The sequence below is a fragment of the Pogona vitticeps genome, chromosome 2 (assembly GCF_051106095.1).
Source record: "Pogona vitticeps strain Pit_001003342236 chromosome 2, PviZW2.1, whole genome shotgun sequence".
Taxonomy (NCBI): Eukaryota; Metazoa; Chordata; class Lepidosauria; order Squamata; family Agamidae; genus Pogona; species Pogona vitticeps.
Genome location: NC_135784.1, coordinates 184,526,604 through 184,534,935, shown reverse-complemented (window position 1 = coordinate 184,534,935; position 8,332 = coordinate 184,526,604). Strand labels below are relative to the sequence as shown.

The window sequence follows — 8,332 nt, the reverse complement described above, 5'->3', positions numbered from 1 at the left end:
GCTTACTGTGATGAAGAAAAATGAAAAACATGGCTACAATAATATTTATGGACTGAAGGAAAAATACAGAACAGCTGACAAATGCAGTGCTGATCCTGGCATAAAGAGCCTTCATCTTCAGATTAGAACAGCTAACAAGACCAGAACCACCCTCACTTTTTCAATATCTATCTGCAGTCCACATTGTAACTTCACAGAAAGCTCTTCTGTATTCCATCAGTACAAAAGCAGCCAGTTCTGGGTAGCTTAGAAGAACTAATTTGTATCTGTTCCGCTTCTCTGGGGAATTAACAAGATGTCACCTTTAAAATGATGGATTCATTTAGTCGCTCACCACGACAAGAAACATCATTTAGTGAATACTAGTGTTAGAAAGGTCTTTTCTATGAAATAAGAGACCACTGGCAACCCTATAACTCCACTGAGTTAATGAAACAAAAAACGTGATTGGACGTCTTCCAGTACATTATTAATTTTCTCTGTGTAAATTTATATATCCAGATGCATATCCACAGTTCTTTCCAAAGTCTACATCATCAGCACACTCTCCAGAGTTTCTAGGAATGGATTCACTGGTTTCAGAAGAGGTGCACAAATGTGCATGTGCACACACACACACACACACACACATACACACATACACACACACACACACACACACACACACACACACACACACACACACACACACACACACAGAGAGAGAGAGAGAGAGAGAGAGAGAGAGAGAGAGAGAGAGAGAGAGAGAGAGAGAGAGAGAGAGAAATTTTGGTATATTAGAAGTGACAAGAGTTTGAACCTCTGCAGCATCTAGGCCTGGTGGCCTTCTGAGAAATGGACCCCTCAGTGGAGTCACACTACGTGTGTGTGTGTGTGTGTGTGTGTGTGTGTGTGTGTGTGTGTGTGTGTGTGTGTGTGTGTGTTTGAGAGAGGGGGGGCTTCAACTGCATCCTACTAAAATCATTGCTATGTCAATATAAAAACCATTTTTATCAGTTCCATAGAGATGGATCATTACCTGAGCAGCTGGGTAACCCACCCCAAAAGAGGAGGGTAAATCCCCCCTCCCAGACTATAAGCTATAAGTGCAGTATAAAGGATTCCCCCCCCAACAAAAAAACCGAGCAAGGCAAAACCTCAATTTTCCATAGTAATGTCTGGTTCTTCTCTGAACCTTGAGCTCCTCACAGATTTTCCTGGTTCCTTGAAACTTAACATGGTAATATTTTCTTCTGTTTCACCAGTGGTATTACAGCTCATACTACTACTCTGCCATCTAGATATGGAAGAGATGGAGATGGAGATGTGGCAATCTTGGATGTGATAGATTTGGAATCAAATGCAGGCAAAAACTTGAGTTCTCTTTCATTTTGCCAACCAACGTCTCTCATTTTGCTGACATTCTGACCTAAATGTTTTTAATTAATTTATTCTTGGATTTTATTTTGTGAGAATAAAGTGGACCACTGAAGTGATCAGATGTCAATCTTTGGGATATTGGGATACCACTGAGACAGTAATTCCCTTCCTAATTTTTCATATATTTCCCAAAGATCTCTAAGGACAAGGAAAGGAATGTAGGAATGAAAGAAAGAAACCATCAACCCACCACTGGCAACCAAGCAACATGAGTGACAGTGTGAACAAGTACTTGAACCATGTGATATTCCTCCTCTGCTACGGAACACCTGGCTGCACAGCCCGGGTTTGGGGGTTCAATTCCCCACCGTGCCTCTGAGAAAAGAGCCAGCCTGTGTGGTCTTGGGCAAGCTGCACAGTCCCAGAATATGGCAGGAAGAAGGGAACAGTAAACCACCTTTGAATACTTTATACCTAGGAAACAGGAGCCGTAATTCAGAACTGACTTGGCAGTACGGAATTACTGTTATTTCTGTTTAGTGAGGGCACGCTATTTAAGTAACTAAAAAGATGCATTTAAACTACAAGGGAGTGGTGTTATGTTTTGCATATCACAAGTCATTATTCTTCTTATTAACAAGATGTTATGGAGTAACATCACTAAGTTTGACTTGCAGAGGAACAGAGTTATAACTTTGTTCCTGGGTCAGGAATTAATGACAAGTAATTTGTAACAAATTATTCTCAAGCTCTGAATTTAGTATGGTACTTACTGTGTGCTCAAACAGGCAGCATGTCTCCTGAAAATCAGGGAGACATTTTCCTCTTTTGCTTATAATGGAATAGCAGAGCAATTCATGCACTGAGGTTCATCCCCAACTGACTGAGCTAACAGGAAATGACAGCTCTTCTTTTCAAATTACGTATACTGCTTTCCTAGTTTCTAGCATTGCACCCATTTTCACATATGCCTTAGAAACAGCAAACTTCGCAGCACACTACATTTCCCCATTTGCCCACCCACCCCTGGTACGCACACACAAAAACACGTCCCATTTTTTGGATTAACATTGCCGTGGTGATATAATATCTTCATAATGGGATTTGGATGAGAAAGTACACCTCTCAGATCTGCAGATGATTCAGAATTGGGAAGGATTCAAACCCTAAGCATTCAAAATACTGTAGTCTTAAACTGGTTAGACAGCGACAGAATGAATCAATCAGGACTTTAGAATATGTGTCAGGAAGAAGAACCAAATATGTCCCAGCAGCTGTGTGAGGGATGCTTTCATGAGAGGTGAAGTGGTTAAGGAGAATTTATAAAATATGGCCCTCAAGATGATACTGTGGCCAGTGCTATCTTAAATGCTTAGGTAGGTGGTAATACCGCTTCCATTAAGTGCCCAGTACACAAAACCTGGAATAGTTAACTTAGGACTACAACACCAAGCATCCCCGATCAGCATGGTCATGCCCATCCTAGCAATTGTAGTCCAAAAGTAACCCACCAAACCACCTCCAAAACCACCCAAGTTCTGCTACTGATACATCATATCATACTACCTTACTGCTGCAATCTGATACAGCAATCCATCTGTCATTGATCTCCATCATCCCTGATTCGCACACTAGTGTACACTAGTATGCAAAAGCTTGCATCAAAAGTGGATGGAACCTTCCTACAACTGACCTAGCAAGTCTGCTCCCTACTCTCTGTTATTGGAATCCTTTCCTTTGTTCCTTTTTTAAAAAGATGATTTTTTTTGTTCCATCTACTCAAGCATTGCACTTGCATATTTAGCAGGTGCGAATCATGGCTATTTCATCTTTCTAGTGCACATATCTACCTCTGGAACCTGCTTCAGATGCCACTGCGCCTTCTTGCCCTTGCAGGGATGTGTGGGCCAAATGTCTTAGCTTATCCCTGATGCTGAAGGAAGACATTGAAGGAAACTCCATGGGGCAGATGCCATTCCCCTGGCTGTCATTTCGAATGTCTAAACAATACACACCTTATCCTGACGAAATATTCGCATCTATCAAAAAATGCAACTGGCATTTTTTTTTCTTCCCACAATAAAAGCAGATGGCAAGAAAGCAAGAAGTGAGGAAAAAGGAGAAAGGAGAAAGAGCAGAGAAAAACAAGGCTCGTGAGTATGGGAAATGTAGAAAAATACCACTGGAGAGCCCATGTGTGCAAGGGGTCTACTGGTTGTGTGAATGAGCAGGTACATGTGTCTCATAAAGGAAGATGGGGGAAGGCCAGCTGTTTGGCAGCTGGAGACAATTACAGTGGCAACAAGGAGTGATGATGGTGAGGTGAGTTAGAATGAAAGGCAACCAGATAAGGGAAGGCTGTCTGGATTACAGGATGCTTTGAGGCTACCACCAAAAGCTGCAGCCTTGCCTCTCCGCCTCTCCTGGGTCCCGTGATAACATCTGGAGTCATAATAAAATGATGGGATGTCCTTTCATGCTGTCCTATTGAAGGCTTCCCTCCCTGCCTTGACTGCTATGGCCACTGTCAGCAGCAACAGCCCATGAGCTGAAAGGGGGCAGGGATCCTGGCAACGCGTTGACCCATCCATGTCACATGTTTTTTATTACGAGACCTTATGAGAGAAAGAGGAGGGGAAGCAGCGCTGTTGCTCTTGGCGGCAGCCTTGTTGCATGCCGTAATATCTAATTCTAGCCTCAGTCCTCACTCTTCCCAGATGGAACAAAGCATACGTGTTTGTAACCCTGTTCCTTTTTGTGTGTGCGCGTGCAGCCCTTGCTCGCCCTCCCGCCTATACCATCTTCCCTACTCTTAAAGTTTAAAAGCCGGGGGGGCAAGGGGGGGTCTTGTGTGCGCGCGCGTGCATGTGCAGAGCAGCATTCCTTCATCTGGGGCCCTCCAGATGTATTGGACTAAAACTGTCATGGCCTTGGTGGCTGAGGATGACGGGTTGTGTAGTCCAACTCATCTGCAACACTCCAGGCTGGGGAAGGCAACAATTTGACATATGGAACTGCAGTTGTTACCATCATATATTTTTTTTCTAATACCTATTAGAAACACCTGTAGTTTTCAGAGTAAGGCAGAAAAGGAAACAGAACCTTAGAGACAGGGAAGCGATGACAGAAACAAGAAGAACTGCACATCTTAGCTCAGGAAGGTAGATAGGACTTGATGGGGATAACTGAAACCTGGTGAGAGGACTCCTATGAGTGGAAAACAGCAATTGGAGGATATAAATTATTCAAAAAGGATAAAAAGAAGAGAAAAATCAGGCAGAGTCATACTATATGTGAAAAATACATATTCTGGCACAGAAATACAGGAGGATAAGCTTGGTTGTCTCATTGAGAGCATCTGGATTGATATTTAGGGCTAAAAATAAAAGGATCATGGTAGTTGGAGTCTACTACCAACTGCCCAATCAAGGAGGAGATGTGGATGAAACCTTTCCAAAAACAAAATCTCAAGAATTTGAAAGAGACACAATATAGTGGTATTGGGAAATTTCAATTATCCTGATATCTGTTGGGAGGCAAATTCTGTCAAATATGGCCATTCCAATGAATTTCTGGCATGTGTGGCTGATAATTTTCTCTTACAAATGCCAGAGGAAGAAACCAATAAAGATGACAGTGGGAGAAGGGGCAGTAAGGCAAACACTGGGGATGTGTCCATGTTCTACCTGAGTTCTTGATTTCAAAGGAAACCAAAGCAGAATGTAGTCACACTTGTATACTAGATTCTAGAAAAGTCAATTTGAATAAACTCAGAACAATGATAGGTAAGGTCCCATGGCAGGAGATTTTAACAGGAAAAGGGGTTCATGATGGGTGGGAGTTTCTTAAAAAGGAAATTCTAAACGAAGAACTATAAACAATTACAGCAGGGGGAAAAAGGAGGGAAGATAGCAAGAAGGAAGGAAGGAAGGAAGGAAGGAAGGAAGGAAGGAAGGAAGGAAGGAAGGAAGGAAGGAAGGAAGGAAGGAAGGAAGGAAGGAAGGAAGGAAGGAAGGAAGGAAGGAAGGAAGGAAAAGAAGAACCAATGTGGTTTCCCAAAAAGCTCAGAGAGGACCTAAAAATAAAGGGCACATATAGGGAGTGGAAGGAAAGCCAGGCCACAAAGGAAATGTACAGAGTACCAAAGAATTGCACAAGTGGCATTAGGAAGGCAAAAGCAGACAATGAACTGAGGTTAGCAAGAGTTGCTAAAAGCAACACGCACAGAAAAGCATTTTTCAGATACATGTGTAGCAAAAGACAGAGAAAAATATTGTGATTCAGCTACTTGATAGGGATTTTTTAAATGATAACAGACAACAAAGAAAATGCAGAAGTGCTCAATTCCTTCTTTAACTCAGTCTTTTCCCAAAAGACACTCTATGACCATGCAGGCAAATATGTACAAAAGAAGGGGACAGGACTGCATCTTGATATTAAGAAACAAATACTCAGGGAATACTTTATTACTTCAAAAACGTTTAGATCTCCAGGGTCAGATGAAATGTATCCAAGAGTATAGAAAGAACTGGCTGAAGAACTCTCAGAACCACTATCTATTATTTTCTTGAAATCGTGTGCCCCACGATATTCTGACTAGCAAGCTAACTGGGTGTGAATTGGATAGAATTGTCAGGTGGATATACAGTTAATTACAGAATCATACTTAGGTTGTTGTTATTCAGTCGTTTAGTCATGTCTGACTCTTCGTGACCCCATGAACCAGAGCACACCAGGCCTTCCAGTCTTCCACTGCCTCCTGGAGTTTGGTCAAATTCATGTTAGTAGCTTCGATGACACTATCCACCCATCTCATCCTCTGTCCTCCCCTTCTCCTCTTGCCTTCACACTTTCCCAACATCAGGGTCTTTTCCAGGGAGTCTTTTCTTCTCATGAGATGGCCAAAGTACTGGAGTCTCAGCTTTAGGATCTGTCCTTCCAATGAGCACTCAGGGTTGACTTCCTTCAGAATGGATATGTCTGTTCTCCTTGCAGTCCAGGGGACTCTCAAGAGTCTCCACCAGCACCACAATTCAGAAGCATCAATTCTTTGGCGGTCAGCCTTCTTTATGATCCAGCTCTCTCTTCCATACATCGCTACTGGAAAAACCATGGCTTTGACTATGCGGACCTTTGTCGGCAAGGTGATGTCTCTGCTTTTTAAGATGCTGTCGAGGTTTGTCATCGCTTTCCTCCCAAGAAGCAGGAATCTTTTAATTTCATGGCTGCTGTCACCATCTGCAGTGATCATGGAGCCCAAGAAAGTAAAATCTGTCACTACCTCCATATCTTTCCCTTCTATTTGCCAGGAGGTGGTGGGACCAGTAGCCATGATCTTAGTTTTTTTTATGTTGAGCTTCAGACCATTTTTTGCATTCTCCTGTTTCACACTCATTACGAGGTTCTTTAATTCCTCCTCACTTTCTGCCATCAGAATGGTTTTTTGTTTGTTTGTTCAGTCGTTTAGTCATGTCCGACTCTTCGTGACCCCATGGACCAGAGCACGCCAGGCCCTCCTATCTTCCACCGCCTCCCGGAGTTGTGTCAAATTCATGTTGGTTGCTTCGATGACACTGTCCAACCATCTCATCCTCAGTCGTCCCCTTCTCCTCTTGCCTTCACACTTTCCCAACATCAAAGTCTTTTCCAAGGAGTCTTCTCTTCTCATGAGATGGCCAAAGTACTGGAGCCTCAGCTTCAGGATCTGTCCATCCAATGAGCACTCGGGGTTGATTTCCTTTAGAATTGATAGGTTTGTTCTCTTTGCAGTCCAGGGAACTCTCAAGAGTCTCCTCCAGCACCACAATTGAAAGGCATCAATTCTTCGGCGGTCAGCTTTCTTTATGGTCCAGCTCTCACTTCCATACAACACTACAGGAAAAACCATAGCTTTGACTATTCGGACATTTGTTGGCAAGGTGATGTCTCTGCTTTTTAAGATGTTGTCAAGGTTTGTCATTCCTTTCCTCCCAAGAAGCAGGCGTCTTTTAATTTCGGGGCTGCTGTCTCCATCTGCAGTGATCATGGAGCCCAAGAAAGTAAAATCTGTCACTGCCTCCATATCTTCCCCTTCTATTTCCCAGGAGGTGATGGGACCAGTGGCCATGATCTTAGTTTTTTTGATGTTGAGTTTCAGACCGTTTTTTGCACTCTCGTCTTTCACCCTCATTATAAGGTTCTTTAGTTCCTCCTCACTTTCCGCCATCAGAGTGGTATCATCTGCATATCGGAGGTTGTTGATATTTCTTCCTGCAATCTTAATTCCATCTTGGGATTCCTCCAGTCCAGGCTTCCGCATGATGTATTCTGCATATAAGTTAAATAAGCAGGGTGACAATATACAGCCTTGTCGTACTCCTTTCCCAATTTTGAACCAATCCGTTGTTCCATATCCAGTTCTAACTGTTGCTTCCTGTCCCACATATACTGTAGGTTTCTCAGGAGATGGATAAGGTGGTCAGGTAAGCCCATTTCTTTTAGGACTTGCCATAGTTTGTTGTGGTCCACACAGTCAAAGGCTTTTGCATAGTCAATGAAGCAGAAGTAGATGTTTTTCTGGAACTCTCTGGCTTTCTCCATAATCCAGCGCAAGTTGGCAATTTGGTCTCGAGTTCCTCTGCCCCTTCAGAATCCAGCTTGTATTTCTGGGAGTTCTTGGTCCACATACTGCTGAAGCCTACCTTGTATGATTTTGAGCATAACCTCGCTGGCGTGTGAGATGAGTGCAATTTTCCGGTAGTTGGAGCATTCTTTGGCACTGCCCTTCTTTGGTATTGGGATGTAGACTGATGTTTTCCAGTCCTCTGGCCACTGTTGAGTTTTCCAAACTTGTTGGCATATTGAATGTAGCACCTTAACAGCATCATCCTTTAAGATTTTAAATAGTTCAACTGGAATGCCATCACCTCCACTGGCCTTGTTGTTAGCCAGGCTTTCTAAGGCCCACTTGACCTCACTCTCCAGGATGTCTGGC

At 43.1% G+C, this 8,332-nt stretch overlaps 1 long non-coding RNA gene across 2 annotated transcripts in view; it reads left to right on the top strand.

Moving 5' to 3' along the window:
• The window catches only part of LOC144587134 (uncharacterized), a 57,970-nt gene that overhangs the window by 36,864 nt on the left and 12,774 nt on the right, over positions 1-8,332 (top strand). The window contains exon 2 of one of the 2 annotated variants that reach the window (XR_013542326.1): positions 1,554-3,477. The exons of the other annotated variant lie outside the window; for it this stretch is intronic. This is a non-coding gene — a long non-coding RNA (uncharacterized LOC144587134). Of the gene's footprint in view, positions 1-1,553; positions 3,478-8,332 lie in introns of those variants that run through there. 2 annotated transcript variants of the gene reach the window in all.